Source organism: Lynx canadensis, chromosome A1 (genome assembly GCF_007474595.2).
Source record: "Lynx canadensis isolate LIC74 chromosome A1, mLynCan4.pri.v2, whole genome shotgun sequence".
NCBI lineage: Eukaryota > Metazoa > Chordata > Mammalia > Carnivora > Felidae > Lynx > Lynx canadensis.
Window position 1 is genome coordinate 50,988,702 of NC_044303.2, and position 18,969 is coordinate 51,007,670.

The 18,969-nt window shown below is 41.5% G+C and overlaps 1 long non-coding RNA gene across 2 annotated transcripts in view; it reads right to left on the minus strand.

Annotated features, from left to right (window-relative positions):
- The window catches only part of LOC116737903, a 107,778-nt gene that overhangs the window by 76,326 nt on the left and 12,483 nt on the right, over positions 1-18,969 (minus strand). For both annotated transcript variants that reach the window (XR_004343242.1, XR_004343240.1), the window contains exon 5: positions 8,587-8,685. This is a non-coding gene — a long non-coding RNA (uncharacterized LOC116737903). The remainder of the gene's footprint in view (positions 1-8,586; positions 8,686-18,969) is intronic.

Consider the following 18,969-nt stretch of genomic DNA (forward strand, 5'->3'; position numbering starts at 1 on the left):
AGCAAACAGGTACAGACCCTGGCCCTTCCCTAACCTCTTGGAAAGCACAATTTCACTTCTAGGTCCCTGCACATTTACTTAGTGAGCTAGTCTAAAATTGCCTAACTGGGCCAACAGACCCAGTTCCAAAAAAAAAACTAAATATACCTAGTTACCTAAGTATTTTCTGATTCTAAACAATATTATCCTGGGTCAGAGATGAGCTATATTACTTGTTTAACTGCCATTATCAGTCCCTGTTTGACCATCATGGAACCAATGGCCCTGATCTCAATTACAGACCCTTCTTTACCCAACCGAAAACCAAGAAACCCATAAAGAAGCAATTCCTGGTTCTCGTTATGGCTCCCAATCGTCTTTGGTAAGATGGAAACTCAGGTGGTGTTTATCTATTTGAGAAATACTGTATTTACTTGTACTCTCCTAAGGATCGATCCTCAGCACCAATATGTCTGCTTAATATGCTTCGCTTATTGCTTTGGTGATGCATACAACCATTAGGTGCACAGCATGACAAATGTATATTTGGGTTTGTGGAAATGATGTCAGGCTTTTTATCATGAATTTTAGTTGTCTGTCTGCATGTACAGCTACTCACGGCCAGAGCAAAGAATCAGAAGAAGCAGCGTGCGAGAATGTGAAAGGCAATACCGAAATAAGGAAAAGAACGCTCCTAGAAAAAACAAGTAGGAGTGCAAGAGAATGAAATGAAAGTCATTGATTAGAAGAAAAAGTCTCAGAGATTCCAAAGATCAAAGGTTTAAAAAACCCAAAGGCTTGGAAGATTAATGTTAGCACTACCAAACTGCGAAAAACAATCTACAAGACCAATTGAAAACCAAACGGCTGTCCCAGAAAATAGAATAAAATTGAGAATGCTGAGAAGCTAGAAATGATATGGTAAACAACAGTGGATTTATTTATTTTAAAAAGGTTTATAGCCACAATGTATATCATTATTAAAAAGCACTATGATGACCCAAAGCAAATTAAAAAATAAAAACAAAAAAAACAGAAACACTATATGCCCGTTGTCTATTAAGAGAAGTTTTAAAACCTTGTAGGCTTTCCTACAAAAAAAAAAAAAAAGCTTGAGAAATCACACAAACAAAAGAGATTCACTATGTGGCCTTTTTACTGTTATTGGTAGAGATTCATTCTTAACTAAGCCATAGGTTATCTGGCTGTTTTTAGCTTATTTATGAAAACTGTCTATTAATATTATGTCATATTATGAAAATAAATAGGCTGAGGTGTTTCAAAATGTGCTTGTGCATGAGTGTTTTTGTATATATGTATGGGGGGAGGTGTGAGCAGTGTATGTGACTGCTTGTATGTGCACAGTGTGTTTATGCACATCTGTGTAACTGGAGAGTGTGCAGGTATGCCGTTGTGCATGAGTGTGTGCGTATGCTGTGGTGTGTGTGTGAATATGCGAGTATATGTGACTGCATGGGATGAGTGCCTGTGGGGTGTGTGGTTGTGAATATGTGCAAGTCGATGCAAGTATGTATGAGCGTATGTGTGAGTATGTCTGTTAAGTGGGTATGTCATGATGTGTGAAAGTGTACGAGTGTAAATGTGAGCGTGGGTGTGAATATATGTGTGCACACGGGCACATGGAAGCATAGTGTAGGAGGCTGTTGCTAACGGCAGAACACTTCTAATAAGCAGAAGGAGTGAGGCCTTTCCATGGCCTAGAAGGAGACCAAGTGTACAGATATCTAACGGGTAAATAGCATAGCAACTTGTTTCTTATGAGATCACTCAGACCAGAACCACATTCACCAAGAAAGTCATTTCCTAAATAGTCCCCTAGAGGCTGAGGCCTTCCTTCCCATCTGTCCACTCACTGCTCTTTTAATCCTTTATTGCCAAGAAGGCAAAAAGATCTCCAGGAGTAGCCCTTATGAGCTCCCAGCCAGGTCTTTCTCATTTCCAGGCAGCTGGCCACCTCTCTGAGGAAGGTGCCACATTCCCTGTTCACTCAGGCCCAAGACTTCTTCCAAGCCCTGATTAAAAACACTTTCATCCAAGAAACCTTCCCTACCCAACCTCCTCCCACACTGATCTCTCCCTCAGCTCTTAAGAATAACGTTCATGGGGCGCCTGGGTGGCGCAGTCGGTTAAGCGTCCGACTTCAGCCAGGTCACGATCTCGCGGTCCGTGAGTTTGAGCCCCGCGTCAGGCTCTGGGCTGATGGCTCAGAGCCTGGAGCCTGTTTCCGATTCTGTGTCTCCCTCTCTCTCTGCCCCTCCCCCGTTCATGCTCTGTCTCTCTCTGTCCCAAAAATAAATAAACGTTGAAAAAAAAAAATTTAAAAGAATAACGTTCACATCTTGAATGACATACCGAACTGAATTAACCGTACAAAGAGATGAAATCACATGGCTACCTACACCAGCTGATTTTAATAATTGTAATAGTTAAGTTTTATTGAGAACTTACTATGTGCCAGGCACTCTACTAAATAAACCTTTTATATACATCTCAATTAATTGTCACAACATTCCTTTGACATAGCTACTGTATGGCTTTCATTTTAAAGATAGGAGAGTGAAATCCAGACAGTTTAAGTAAGTTGTCTGAGGTCTGTCTCTCTCTCTCTCCGTGTGTGTGTGTGTGTGTGTGTGTGTGTGTGTGTGTGTTCTCTGTGATTCATATTGAGTAAATTCTATTGCTCTGTCCTCAAATTCACTGATTTTAGCCTATCTTCTCTACTCTACTATTGAGCCCATCCAATGAGTTTTTACTTTGATTATTATATTTTTCAGTTCTATAATCTCCATTTGGTTCTTTTTTTATAACTTCTATTTTTTTTTTTTGCTCAGATTTTCTGACTTTCCATTTGTTTCAAGGGAATTCATAATTCCTTGTGAAACATTTTTATGAGGCTGCTTTAAGTTGTGAGATCATTTCAAAATCTGATTCATCTCAGTGTTGGCATCTGTTGATTATCTTTTCCCATTCATGTTTTGATTTTTCCGGTTCTTGGTATGGCAAGTGACTCTCTATAGTGTGCTGGGTATTTGGGATATTATACTGTGAGACTCTGTATCCGATTTTACCTTCTGTTCTTAACGGGCAGGCCCTCCAGGTAAGGTGTCACGCAAGATGGGATGGGTGTGTATGTTCAGATGCCCTCTGAGCCCTGCCAACACCACCTTAGCAAGAGTAGGGCACTGACTCACGCAGGCTCCTTGCAGGTGGGGTGTTCCTCTGCAGCTCTCCTTCTGCCTCATTGACACCTTCTTGGTGAAAGCGGGGCGCTAACTCCTACACACTGGACTCTGCTGCCCACAGGGGAACGGAGGAGGGGTCAGGGCAAGTGCCAACTAGCCCTGCCTCCCACCATCTGATTCTGTCTTGTTGCTACTAGATGGAGTGGAGGCTCAGCTCCCCGCTCAGCCCAGTGACCCCGGGGAAAGTAAAATGCTCACTAGCCCCAACACTGGTGAAGAGGAAGTCTCAGGTCAGCACTAGGTCCTACCGACACCACCCTGACAGATTTGCACCGACTGGTTTCCACTGGGCAGGGCACGGAAGATCAGCTGGCCACTTGGTCCTGCCAACACCACCCAGCGGGAGGATGAATCAAAGCACCGCCTGCTTCCGCCACACACAGGACAGAAGGTTATCTTCCCGCTCAGCCCTGCTGATACCTCCCTATGGGGTGACCAGGGCATGCTGCCTGCTCCCACTCAGCAAAGGGGTGGAAGATAGAGGGGTCATTTTCCACTGGTGTTTGACATTTGGCTAGAGTAGGCTAAATGTTTTCAAAATGCTTCCTGGCCCTTCGCCTAAGGGGAGCAGGCTCTTTTTGGAACTTTTCGTGGCTGTGCCTATGGGTGGTTCTGGTTTAGAAGCTTCTGAAGTGCCTGTACAAAATATAAGATGGCAAGAAAGTGTCCCAGAAACTCACCACGTGTCATTCCTCAAGTCCTGTGGTCCCGGGCAGCCCTTCTTCTCTTACATTTCGGAGACTTCCTATGCTTGTTTATTGTATTGTGTGTATTGTATTGTGTCTGGAGATGTTTTGTTGTAATGGTGGGAGGGAGGGTAGAAAGCTTGTAGCAATGAGGTTACTCCCTCTTGGTGGAACTAGAACTACTCAAGGTATTGTAAACTCACAAATGGTGAGCCCAGAATTTGAACCATATTCCCAAGGAGAAGCTGGTATTCAACCACTGGCTAAGTTCACTTCAACTCTGACTTCCCCCAGGATCTCCCTTTGTTTCTGGAATGGACAGTCCCAACATCCCTGGAACCACATTTCTTGGCCTCAGAATTCACATTTATTAATTAAAAAAGGAAAGTGCAAGGTTATATACATTTTAACACATTCTCTTAGGTTTGTCAAAATGGAAAGAGGACTAAACCCTCTCTTTATCTCCTTGCAGGGACTTCATATTCTCAGACTTCACAGGACAGACTATCTCCTTAATATCTGACTTTCAGAGAACAAATCGTTGAAACACATAGCAGGCCACTCAATGCTTTGACTATTTTTACTTTGAGTCTGCACATTTATATGGCATACGTCCTTATTCTTAAACTATGGATTTCATGAAGCAATGCGAATTCTGAGCACATTCTAAATACCTAAAATAAATGAGTTAATTATTGGCTCTGTGACCAACACAAGGATTTTGCATCACTACCAACCTGGTTTTCACAGATAACATTGTAGCTGGTGTCCCAAGCCACGCTGTGGCCATAAAGAAATGCTCCCGCTTACTTTGCGCTGAATCTACAAAGCACGCATATTTTTGCCTGCCTAGCATTGAAGCCTTTCCTCCCGTGTCAGAGTTAGGAATTCTGTAGTACTGACGGCATTCCACCACACCAAATAAACAGTTAGTTGTGGTAGATGATTAGCAAGGGAATATTGCAGGTCCCATAGAAAAACTAGAAAAACAAAAAAGTCAAAAACCGGTCTCTTGGACACTCCTGTGGGTTCTCCCTGTGGACCAATTAACCAACACATTCAGATGTTGGCAGTCCTTATTTCCAGAACCGCTGGCCCAATTACTGGGCTCCAAACGGTTACATTTTATGGCTGAAATGATTTAGAGCCAAATGTTTTCATTGCACAGTACGTGTTCCTCTCTATGAAAACAAAACTTCCCAGAGAAGGACCACAACCGAGGCTGGGAAAGGGGAGGCAACGCACGCAAAGGATCAAACGCAAAAGCCAAATGCAAATTAGAGAAAGAACAGCAGTCTTTGGACTCCAGCCCTTATTCTTTTGGATTCAGTGCCAAATGTGTATTTAAAGACACCCTGAAATATCACCAATTTAGAATTTGTTTTTTGCCTTTGTTGAGAATGCTGCTCTGCCATAGGGTTTGTTGAACAATAAGTCTAATTCAATTACCAGAGGCCAAAAAGTAGCAGTCCATTATTTTGCTTTCTTAATGACTAAGTCAGATAGACTATCAGAGACCCTAGTCATTGTTTAATGCTCAACCATTAAAAATATCTGGAGTGAAGGGTGGGAGGGAGGCAGGTTTCAAATTTTAATACAGATGTGGACGAAGCCTCAAACCTGTGTCAAGCCACCCGCTGAGGAGGAGAGTTCACTGGCTCTCACGAGTTTCAACCTATTTGGTTTAAATAAAGGAGACATCTACCTTCTTGATGTGATTGCCCAAAACCATTCTTCCATGAACAATGTCTTATAAATGAGTTTTCTGTTCAAAGTTCCATCTTGGGTAGTTAAGAAATGACAAGTGATAAAAAGGGAACCTAACTCCAAGAGTGGGACAGGTGTAACTGCTGTAAAAGCATTGTTCTCAGTGGTTTTCAGGGTGGGGAGAGAGGGATATTGCCCTCCGGGGATCATTGACAATGTCTGGACACAGTGGGTTGCTACAACTAGAGTGAAGGGTGCCACTGGTATCTAGTGGGTAGAGACCAGAGACCTAGTTAAAGATCCTTCAAGGGGCGCCTGGGTGGCGCAGTCGGTTAGGCCTCCGACTTCAGCCAGGTCACGATCTCGCGGTCCGGGAGTTCGAGCCCCGCGTTGGGCTCTGGGCTGATGGCTCAGAGCCTGGAGCCTGTTTCCGATTCTGTGTCTCCCTCTCTCTCTGCCCCTCCCCCGTTCATGCTCTGTCTCTCTCTGTCCCAAAAATAAATAAACGTTGAAAAAAAAAAAAAAAAAAAAAGATCCTTCAAGGCACAGGACAGCTGCCCACAATAAAGAATTATCCAGTCCAAAATGTCAATAGTGCCAAGGTTGAGAAACGCCATTTTATACTTTCATACAAATTAACAATCAGATCCTTTCAAAAGTTGAGCAGAGAGCAGGTTTCCGTAAGGTTTTATCTCACCTGAACAACGTGCCTAGGGTGGGAAGGAATTAAGAAAAGGGCAGGAGGTAGCTCAGAGGGCGAGCAGAAAACTATAAAGAGCAGTGACTGGAATTGAACACAAAACCTCCCTACGTTTCAGTTGGGCTTAAAAACTAATTATGTCCTGGAGCCTTATTAATAATCAGTCTTGTTACCTCGTCTCTGTTCTAAGAAGAGATAACTCGGCCTCAGTCCTGCTCCCACAGGTGTTCAAATTCTCCATTAACTTCTTTACATGAGGAAACAAATTTCCCTTCTTTCTCACCCTCTTGGGGCTTCTTTCTGGACATTTACATCCTAGAATTCAGCTTTTGATATTCCAGACAGAAAATAGACCTTGTTTATAACAACCTTTGAGTATTCTATTTCAAAGTCAAGTTCACATTCATCACCCCAAATTCTATATATTTTGCCTATGAAACAACACTGGGAGGGACATGTCAGCCAACCTCGAGAATTCTCATGATATAATGGGTACAGCCTGTCTCGGTTCTTTAAAAGTATTGATACACATCTCTATCTGTCAGATCAGAATTCCCCATATCATATTTCCTGAGAAGAGTAATCTCTCATGTGTTGCCTCCAGAGTCATGCATTCAAATAAAATAATGATGTTATACTAAAAACGAGTAACTGAGTGTGGACTCTGGTCCTGGCACTCTGCCAAATGTCGTATGTAACATTATATTATTTTCTGTCCACAATAAGCCTATGAGGTTAAACTCATTTTTCCCATTGCTCTGATGGTGCACCGAAGATTCCCATCGTACAGGGAAGTAACTTGCCCAAATTTCATGGCTACTAGTGAGCCTGGGATTTCAGTCCAAGTCTTTGTTCAAAGCCGGTGCTCTTAATTAGTATGGCCTACTAGTGGGTAAAACAGAGTTTAGGGAAGAATTCTTTACTGTAGAATTTCTCAGACCCCTTAATATGCCATGTCTAATCACAAGCGCTACATTTGTCTCCCAGACTAATTTGTCCCATGCCCCCTTTTTCACCAGGAAGCATACTGCATGACCAATTCTGCACAGAACCTGTTTAGAACTACACCATGTTCCCCACCTGGAAGAGGCTGGTCAGAAAAAAAAATCTAAAGAGAAGCTCACACAAGTGAGTTGTTCATTAAGGGACTGGTGACCACAGAATCACCACCAAAAAGCTTTGTGAGGCAGTACAGGTGTCACAGAACTGATGAGAGAAGATCATTTCCCGAAAGAGGAGGCTAAAGAGAGTCGGAGGGCTTTCATAGAGTCTTTTTTAGAATTTAAATGAAGCACCCCCCACCCCAGTCTTCACCAGGGTAATACAAATCAAAGCCACACTGAGATACCACCTCACGCCGGTCAGAGTGGCTAAAATGAACAAATCAAGAGACCATAGATGCTGGAGAGGATGTGGAGAAACAGGAACCCTCTTGCACTGTTGGTGGGAATGCAGACTGGTGCAGCCGCTCTGGAAAACAGTGTAGAGGTTCCTCAAAAAATTAAAAATAGATCTACCCTATGACCCAGCAATAGCACTGCTAGGAATTTACCCAAGGGTTACAGGAGTGCTGACGCATAGGGGCACTTGTACCCCAATGTTTATAGAGGCGCTTTCAACAATAGCCAAATTATGGAAAGAGCCTAAATGTCCATCAACTGATGAATCGATAAAGAAGATGTGGTTTATATATACAATGGCATACTATTTGGCAATGAGAAAGAATGAAATCTGGCCATTTGCAGCAACGTGCATGGAACTGGAGGGTATTATGCTAAGTGAAATAAGCCAGGCAGAGAAAGACAGATACCATATGTTTTCACTCATATGTGGATCTTAAGAAACTGAACGGAAGACCATGAGGGAGGGGAAGGGGAAAAAAATAGTTACAAACAGAGAGGGATGGAGGAAAACCATAAGAGACTTAAATATAGAGAACAAACTGAGGTTGATGGGGGGTGGAGGAGAGGAGAATGTAGGTGATGGGCATTGAGGAGGGCATTTGTTGGGATGAGCACTGGGTATTGTATGTGAGCCAATTTGACAACAAATTATATTAAAAAAATAAAAAGAAAATTCTTTAAAACTCGAGAAATTTTAACCCCAAAGGACAATAAAACATTTCTTTTATATTTAAAAATAAAAATATAAAATATAAACGAAGCACAATTTTCACCCTTTGAGCCTTGTGTTGATGTCTTTACCAATGAACAGCTGGAGAGCATTAAAAGCTTTGTGAATATTTTCTTACCTTCTAGAACAAAAGATGTTAAACTGCCAAGGGAGGTTTGGTGACTTATGAACTATCCTGCATCATGATTGGTTCATCATTGGTTCATCAGCTGCAAAACTGGTTCATAAAGGCCAAAAATGAAGTGTTACTATTGAATGAATTTCCACATTTTCATAATAACGTTGTTAACTTGTCATGCTTTTCAAAACTTGCCTCTGCGTTCCTCACTTTTATAGTCAATATTTAAGCGGGATCATAATTCTGGGAGGATTCAGACTCTGGGGAACAAGGGAAAATTGGGTAAAGAGCATTATATCCCATAAGTCACATATACTTTAGGGAAGCCAAGAGGAGAGACAGTCAGCAAAATAAAACCAGATGTGAATTTGATATGATGATACCAGGCCTTCCAATAGGAAGAGCACTTTCAAATACACATTTTTTTTTCTTGGAATCAGTTGCATCACGGAATAAGTGAAACACTGAGCATCTCTTGCCCAAAAAGAATTACATGAAGCCCACACAGGGCTTTTGAAAATTCATTTACATTTGAATGATGCAAATTGTAATTTAGTATAATAAAGTCTGGAACTGAGAGAGAGAAATCATAGGAACAACTTGACTTCCAGTCAAATCTAATCCTAGTCCTCATCTGAACATGCTACCTTCAGTCAACATGTCCCATCAGAGATGTTTTTTCTGTAAAACAAGTCATATCCTTCCTAATCCTGCCACACCCGCCCATCAGTGATAGGATCAAATGTGGTCTACAGATGTGGTTATTTCCACATAAGGTATTCTCAGAGATTCCTCGTGAACAACAGATGTTTCTGTCTGAGGCTTCTTTGGTACGACAGATACAGCATAATCATGCCACAATAAGAGTGAAGCTCTCTACGATATGTTCAGGTTCTGATGTAGAATTAGCAGAGTAACAAGTCTGTATCAACAAAAGACCGTATCTTTGCTGGACGAAGCACTATTCACCAGTTGTAGACTAGTAGACTACAAACAACTATAAACACATCTCCCTACTTTCAAATACAAATAGGATAACAGCGCAAGAAAGGTTGTCTGATCTTTCCTCAGAATAGTTAACTCGTGTAATTGCTAAGCCTGAATATGACAACGTAGGGAGGAGGACTAAGGCATCACAATGTGGGGAGAGCATGAAGGGGAAACGCCATTTTTCTTCACTGTGCATGTACGTTCGGTCACTGCAGCAGGGTACTGCCCCCTGAATCTGAACTTACATTTGAAAAAACACTTCAATAAAAAGTATGATTTTATAGTCTCTTTATCAACTTTCAGACCTCAGAGAGTCTTAGATGTCACCTAGCATAACCACCCAGCGCCCTCCAGTCATGACTTGGGTCTTAGCTGGTGGGCAGCACGGCTCCCTCTAACAGAGAGGCAGCTAAGGATGCATTGAAGTAATTATATCCTGTGCTGTGTTCCTACTCTATGAAAATACTTCCATGAACGAAAGCAGAATTGGACTTCCACAAAGTTCCTCGGGAGCAACACAAACTGAATCTAGTCTTTCTTTAAAAAGACTGAAAGGCACACTACTCCACCCTGGAAAGGAGCTGTTCCCCCCAGAGCCAAAGTTGGTCCATTCACGCAACCTTTCCTCACGTGATGGCTGTGGAGACTAAGCATCCTGGCCTACCCTCTCTCTGATACACCCACCTCCCAACCTCTGGTTCCTCCACCCACCCTTTCGTGTTTGGGTTTTCTCATTTTCCTTCCTTCCCTCCTTTCTCTTCTCAAACCACATGCTCCCAGATGTCGCATAGATGAACACTACTCATTCTGAATCTTCAATGCAGATTTCTGTTTCCAGCTCAAGTCCTAACTGAATCACATGCACAGATCAGACACGTCTCAATCTCAAAGTGCCAAAGCGGCATCTTTCCTCTGCATCCGCTACCTCAATGAATGGAATTTACACTTTTGAGTCCTAATAAACAAACTTCCCCGTCAATACGCCCTTCCAATAAATCTGTTTCCTAGAACATCCTTGAATTCTCTTCCCTCTTCTCCATCCTCCGCCTGCCACTTTCACTCAGGTCATTGCCATTTCTCGCCCAGTTCCCTCACTGTGGCCAGAGCGATCTTCCCAAAACCCAAGCATATCCCATCATCTTAATCACACAAAAGAAACCATATCTAACTAAACTCCCTTTCATGTCATGTAAAAGTACACTTACTGACCATATTTTATAGACAAAAAATATGCACATAAATGGCATTCTTTTTTTTTAATTGAAGTATGATTGATATACAATGTTAGATTAGTTTCAGGTGTGCAACATAGTGATTCAACATTTACACACATTACAAAATGATCACGATGATAAGTCTAGTTACCATCTGTTACCATGCAAAATTGTTATAGTACTGACCATATTCCCTATGCTGTACTATACATCCCTATGACTTATTTATTTTATAACTGGAAGTTTGTACCTCCTAATTTCCTTCACCGATTTCACCCATCCCCCCCACACTCCTCTCCTCTGGCAACCACCAGTTTGTTCTCCATATTTATGAGTCTATTTCTGTTTTGTTTTGTTTGTTCACTTGTTTTGCAAATTCCACGTATAAACACCATACGGTGTTTGTCTTTCTCTGACTTCTTTCACTTAGCGTTAATACCCTCTATGTCCATCAATGTTGTCACTACATTGTATTCTTTTCAAGAAGAGGTTTGAGTTAAACAAAAGAAACAGTTGTCAGAAAGGAAGAGAGGCAGCTTTACAAAACATTTCCACACAGCTCATCAGTTCTAAGCTGTTAGTTGACGGTAAACATATGGGAGGAAACTACAATATAAGACAGAGATTTAAGAGCCCCATAAAAAAATACCCATATTTTAAATAAGACATTTCCCAGACCCTCATACCTGGGTAAAATCAAAGGACATGCTCTGAGATGCCTTTCAGTTTTTAAGAAAGAAGTTAATCTTCCATTTCCCCCATCAATAATAACTCTGTGGTACTTTTACACCTGTCCACTCACACACATTACAGGGGGGTTCAGATCGAGTTCTCTAGCAGGGATAAATGCTCTGGGTTGAAGAGTTTGAAATGATTGTGATTCAATCACAGAAACAGAAAACTACCTTACATCCTCTTCATGAGGAAGGTTAACTTCTGTATTGTATGAATTGTCCATCATGAAGAGCATTACATGAGAAATGAAAGTGGATTCTGTTAACGGAATTAAACACAAAGCAGAGTGATTTAATTATACATTCGTAGGCTCCGCAAATTGGCTCTGTCTTTTCTTGGCTCTTCCAGTTTTCAATAAATACACACTAAGAGTCACAACTTTGGAGTTTCTTGACAATTCCCGAACAAAATATTTAGATTCATTCATTTCTCTAAATTTATTTAGAGAAAAATGTTTAAAGGATGATGATGGACACATTCCAGGTAAGCAGGATATCTCAAATTTTCAAATTCACTTATTTATTTTTGACAAAATCCACAGTATATTCTCATTTACAGTAGTGTAAAATTAAAGGAAAAGTTCTTTTTTAGTATTGGTATTTGACCTTGAAGGTTAATAAACTCTCTAAAAACAAAAACAAGGGGCACCCGGGTGGCTCAGTTGGTTAAGCGTCCGACCTTGGCTCAGGTCACGATCTCCCAGTCCGTGAGTTCAAGCCCCGTGTCGGGCTCTGTGGTGACAGCTCAGAGCCTGGAGCCTGCTTCAGATTCTGTGTCTCCCTCTCACTCTCTCTGCCCCTCCATCACTCTCTCTCTCTCTAAATAAATATATAAACTTTTAAAAAAGCAGAAATATTTTGATTGAGATTTTTATTTTTCATTGTCCTTCCATGCTCTGGAATCTTATCAAGATCTCGTTATAAATCTGCAAACTCACAGGTGTTGCCAGCAGCCCCTTAGATAAGTTGATCTTTGCTAAGCATAATTTTAAAGAATCATTTTTAAAATGCGCCCATTAGCAGATCTTATTTGAACTCAATTTTCATAGTTCTGTTAATAATCAGAACACATGCTTTGGTTGCCATATCTCAAGCTCTTCAACCTCCCCAGAGACTCGTAAGGGTGGATACATTTATGGCCAAGTCACTACCCTGCCTGGCTACCCAAACAAGATGATTTGGGCCAAAAGCATATAGAAAAATGAGGTTTGGTTCTCTTTCAAAAAAGGAAAATTAATCGCTATACTTTTTGTTCTAATTATGGCCATAACATGATTTTTTTTATCCTCACCAGGAACTTGGAGACTATTTCAGATGCGACAGAAAACTTGAAGAAAAAAAAATGCAATAGGAGAGCCATTCTGAAACATGACATTAGTACAACGTCAATTCCCTACCTAAATGCAACCAAAAAGATGAGGACAATATCTTTCTACGGTGGATAAAAATAAATAAATAAAACTTGTGAGTGAAAAGGAAAGCACTCCGAGAAGATGCGTTTACAGAGGATTAACCTCTGCAAGGCTAATAAGATAGGGAAGGAAATGATAAGGAATTAAGACTGCATTTCTCCCTGCTGAGCCAGAGATAACTGCATCACCGCCAAGAATTTGTGTATGTGTTGCCTTCTATGAAAATCTATAGATATTTTTGCCCTATTTTTCTGCATGTAGAATATGAACATTTCAAACACCACAAAACAGCCTTAATTGCAGATATTTTATTTAACTTTAACCTTTTAACAGGATCCATACTCATTAAGATTTCATCTCTATATTTCAGCTCTCCGTTTAAGGCCTCTGGTACGTATGTCAACCACGGCTATCTAGAGCATTAACTGAAAATGTCAAAAGTGTAATTCTTCATTACAGCAGAAATAGAATTATAAAAATTAGATCTTCCAATTACAAATGACATTTACCACTCCTATCGAGGTTAGCCTTACATGTGGTTGGGGTCAGAGGGCGAAGGAGAATCAGCCTGTACTCCAAAATAACTCCAGCACAGGTCTACCATTGAGGTTTTGTTTCCACCTTTAGTAAATTCTTCCATCATCTTGGTTCTGAGTCAAAGTAGCCACAATAATAGCTGTACTTTATTTCAGATTTTCTGTGCACCAAATACTGTGTTCAGCTCTTAACAATTGACCTAAAGGTGTCCTGAAGTCTGGACTAAAATCAGACTCCACGTATTTGAACCCTGGCTCTTGGGAAAACTCCCTAACCTTGCTAAACTTCTGTTTTCTCAAGTGTGAAATGGGTTTGATTGTATCTATATCGTAAGATTGCTATAAAAACGATGAGAGAAGATGACCAAGAAAATTAAGGATTTTTCCTAAGATCACACTCAACTAAAGAAATGGAAGAATCCGATTCAAACCTAGTTCTGACAGCTCCAAATTTCCAAGTTCCCATAACTTTCCACTGTATCACACCACCGCTGAGGGTGGCCAGGATGTCATGCAGACAGGAGGTACCGAAGAGGAGCAAGACACCAACACGAGCAGTATTTCTATTCCTGAGAGGAAATCCAGACCTGTGAGGTCCTGGGACAACCTAAAGCAGACAGACCCTGTTTGATGCTCAAACTATAGGAACTTCTATTGGTGACATGTTGTTGGGTTGTACATACCACGGGGGTGGAGGAGTTTCTGACCAACAGTGCCTGACACACCGTAGGAAATACACACACACACACACACACACACACACACACACACACACGATTGAGGGTAAATAATTAGTCAACTAGTGAACTCTAAGAAATTCTATATAAGAAAGAGAAATACTCCTTCTTGCAGTGAAACATTTCACATCCCTTTCCCAACCTCAGCACCCTTCAAACACCCGGATACCTACATTTTATGACAGAAGATGAGGGGTACAATTGAAGCTGGGATGAGTTATGGTTCCTCTTGATTGTAAGCTCCATCAAGGTGGGATGATCATCAGTTTTTGTGACCACTGTACTCATACCAGCCAGCACATGCTGAGTTAACACTCAGTCAGTACTTCTTGAATTGAATTGGATTGAATTGAATTGAATCAAATTGCTACTGTGATCTTCCTCCACAGCACACAGATATTTGACCCTCTTGTTTTGTCTTGAACTCTCAACGTCTAGCAGTATGTAATTTGACATACATTTGGATCCCATCCACATTAAGCATCTGCGAGGCAAAGACCCAAAGCCACACAGATCAGACATATCAACTCAGGGAAAATGGAAACATCCCACATCAAAGGCATTGTGCATTCGTTTAAGTGGCTCTGTTTAATATATAAGATAATGCAACTTGACTGGGGAGGTGTGATATTACATGATACTAATCTGGATTTAAATTTTTTTAATGCTTATTTTTATTTTTGAGAGAGACAGAGAGCAGGAGCAGGGGAGGGGCAGAAAGAGAGGGGGACACAGAATCTGAAGCAGGCTCCAGGCTCCCAGCTACCAGCACAGAGCCTGATGCGAGGCTTGAATCATGAACCTGAGATCATGACCTGAGCCAAAGTCGGACACTTAACTGACTGAGCCACGTAGGCACCCCGGTACTAATCTGGATTTAAGATAGACTTTCCTCCTTCATGAAATCCAGAAAGAGTCTCACAGTGGTTTTTCCTTTGTAAGACATCACAGTCATCTGAAGACTTGACTGGGACAAAGGATTCATTTTCAAGGTGGTTTACTCACAACCTGGTTCTCTTTGTAAGGTTCAGTTTCTCCAGAGGCTGCAGGCCCCCTTATCATGGTGCCTGGCTTCCTCTGGCTTTATGTGGTCCAAAAGAGCATGGTGGGAGCTGTGATCTTGTATGACCGAGCCCCAAAGCCACATGCCATCACTTTGCATCTTTGATACCATTTGGCAGGTTACCTACCACAGCTTTTCTCCCTAAAGTTAAGTTGAGGAAGCCAAAATCACATCGTTCGTACGGCTATATAATTTCTGTAAAGCTTTTTAGAAATACACATCAAAAACCTTAACAATGTTTATATTCTTTGATGGAATAATTCCGCCTCTCAGAATCCATCCCAAAGAAATAGTCACAAATGCCAAGAAACACTTGTATTATGAGAGAAAAAGGGTTTTGTTGTTGTTTTTTTTTTTTTTATAAATACATAAAAGTTATAAATAAAAGACCCAGAATAACAAAATGGTTAATTAAATTCAGGTGCATCCCTTGATGCTAAGATTCACCTTTTCCCACATTTTCACATCTCTGAACTTGGAATATGTCTTAGAGTAGTCAGCACCTTATTATCCCCAGCAGACACGCAGTAGGCAAAGAGTAGCTGTCAGTGCCATGAACTTGGTCACAGATGTTCATTTTCTCATTACCTCAGCTGAATCATGTACTTTGTTGGTACCACACATGTTGATTTCACTGCTACTTAAAACATCTTCCAAGTAACACTTTGATTCAGCATTGAGATGAAAAGTTTTGTGTACACAAAAAAGGCAGGTAAACAGAAGAGCAGGGGGTCAGGTTTTTTATTAATGAGGCAAATATTCATCACAGGAGGAATGATCACTATTCCAGATTTTGTTCCAAAGCAAGCAAATCATGTAGGTACTTAATAAAACATAGGTAGACGAAACTGTGTACATTTTGTGAGGCATGCACTGTGTATATATCTTCCATATGCCACACAACGCAACTGAAGGCAAAAAATTGCCAAATCCCCGGATGAGATCAAAGAAATATTAAAACTTTAAAAGGCTGGTGTGACCAACAAATGTTTCATGTAAGGCGATCATTAAGGATTTGTGTCACAGCTTAATTCCAAACAATTTGGAGGCGTCTGGGTGGCTCAGTTGGTTAAGCGTCCAACTCTTGACTTAGGCTCAGATCACGATCTCACGGTTCATGAGACCGAGCGCCATATCAGGCTATGCACTGAGTGTGGAGCCTACTTAGAATTCTCTCTCTCCTTCTCTCTCTGTCCCTCCCCCATTTACTCTCTCTCTCTCTCTCTCTCTCTCTCTCTCTCTCTCTCTCTCAAAATAAATAAACATTTTTAAAAATAATGATGATATTTACAAATATTAAAAACAGAGATGGAACTGTACCCTCCCAGCACTTATAACTTCCTTTGTGACCCGTTGCTGTTATCTACCTAAACCTTTCTTTTAATCCGTTTGTATTTCATATCTTTCTTCTTCTGTGAGAAGTACATTCTCTAGATTCACAAGCTTCAAGTTCTCCCTCCTGCATGGTGCTGCTGGATCGGGCCAGTGCATGTCAATGCAACCTATATTCTTCACACTTTTGTGATCTGTAATAAACCTTTTGCAGGCTTTGCTATTCCAGCCACAAATGCTGGTTTATTAGTTTTTTTTCTCCAAATATTGAAACTCTTTCAGAAAACTTAAGGACCTTTCCAGTACTGAATCATTATTCTGACCTCCCCACCCTAAGCCATTCTGAGAGCAGGTCTACAGCAAGCCAAGTATATGCCCAACTTATTTATCCAGTTGTGACATCTTTCCATGTTTTTCCTATATGACAGAAACTAAGAGGAATAAAAGAGGAAATACATCTTTTCCTGGGCATTTGAGTGATCAAAGGGCCTTTTACCTGGCATAGTTTGCAACCATGGGCTTTTGGATAGTAACTTTAACTTAATCTTTCTCTCTGCCTTGGATCTTTCTAAGTTTTATTGCATTTGCAAAATCCAGCTTTTTCTTCTTTTCTCCCTCTCACTCTTCTTCTACAGCCAAAACAAATTGTGATCAATTGCCAGAGGCAATCTTGGATTGCAAACAGGAAGCAGGGTGGATCCCCACTTGCCATGTTTGGGCTCTTCATCATCAACGCTGACAGAAGACTTCCCCCAAAGCAGCATATCCATTTGTCTCTGCAGTTAGCAAGTTTCCACCCTTGTGCCTCATACATTCTTCTGTCACTTACCAAATCTGACGTGGCCCCGCTGCAGATGTGGTAAGGGTATCAGAGTATCACCCATCAATTCTACCGTCAAGGCCACCATGCCCCAAACTACGCTCTCCCACTGGCACCACCGATCAGCCAAGTCCCTAAATCCAAAGTTATTACCAGAAGTTGTTTCCATTTACTTTCTCCTCAAGGTAAATTCATCTGACGGTATAATATCAACCCATTTAGGCATTTAACCTGAAGCCCATAAGCACGTTCGACTGCCTGTCTGTGTCCTACTCCCATCCCCAACTAGTTCAAATAATAAATACATAAAATCAGGCTTTCATGCTACACATTTACACCTAATAATAACTATGTCTGAATTGGTCTGAGATTGAAGTTCAAGACTTATTTTGCTGGAGCTAGACTTTTCCCAGAGACTTGGACACAGAGGCACAGCGGAGTAAGACGAGATGCAGGGGTGCCACAGTAATAGAGAGCTCATTTCAAATCAGAGACACAGCACATCTGCTTGGTGCAGGGAGAGGCTCATCCAGGACACAGATTTGGGGGAGGAGGCAGAAGGGTCTGCTAGAAGTGTCTCGTCACCATTACATTAAGACCTAGACTTTGTAAAGTCAGAATTTGCCAAAAATAGTCATAGAAGGATATATTTCATTGCTCTGTCATGTGTGAGACGTTCATTAGCATTTCATGCAGGCAGGCAGAAAATTTCTGGAGAAGCGGAGAAATCACATTCCCAGCTCATTCCCCACGAAGCACTGCAAATTTGGCATTTCTGCGCAGGAGGAAACCATACCCTGCTGGCAACAGACTCATCATCAACCCAACTCACAATGAAAACACAAAGAAAGCAAAACACCCCTGCATCTTTATTGCTCTCAGTACCTGGTGAGTATTTATCAGACTCAGGAACATTTCCTGGAATCATTACATCAAGTCTCTTTTCACCTGAAGTACCATGCTCCCTACCTGAATTCCGTTCAATTCATTGGAACAGAGGTATAATTAGCTTCTTTAATGATCAACATACCAGGAATCTGAAAAAGTGGGGAAGGAGAGGAGGAATGGCCTTATTGTGGCCAGAGCCCCGGGGGGAGGCTGGATGTCATCTGTGCCTCGGCCCCATTCGCTCCACCCTTTTCCAGAGTGGGGTCCTCTCTAACCTAACAGGCTAAGCTGCCACCCAGCACCAAGTGATAAACAGCCTTGATGCTGAATTTGACTTGCACCTTTGAGGTTATGTTGGTGCTCCTTGCTCTGCAAGTCTCTCGATCATCTATGGCAACACAGAACTGATGAAGTACATGAAGGCCAGCACTTCAAATATTTGACCTCACTTTCCATCATACCTTTTAGCAGAACTGATTAACAAGGAACAAAGTGGGCAGTTTTAAACTTTACCTCTTCCTCCTTTAATGGCCCTGCTTCTGGTGGAAGAGTAATAAACAGCAGCGATCTAAAGGCCGTGTGTCCAAGGGGACAGGCTGGATAATCAACGTCTGAATTCTGAGGAGTCCGTTATGCACCTGCACCCACCCGGAAGGG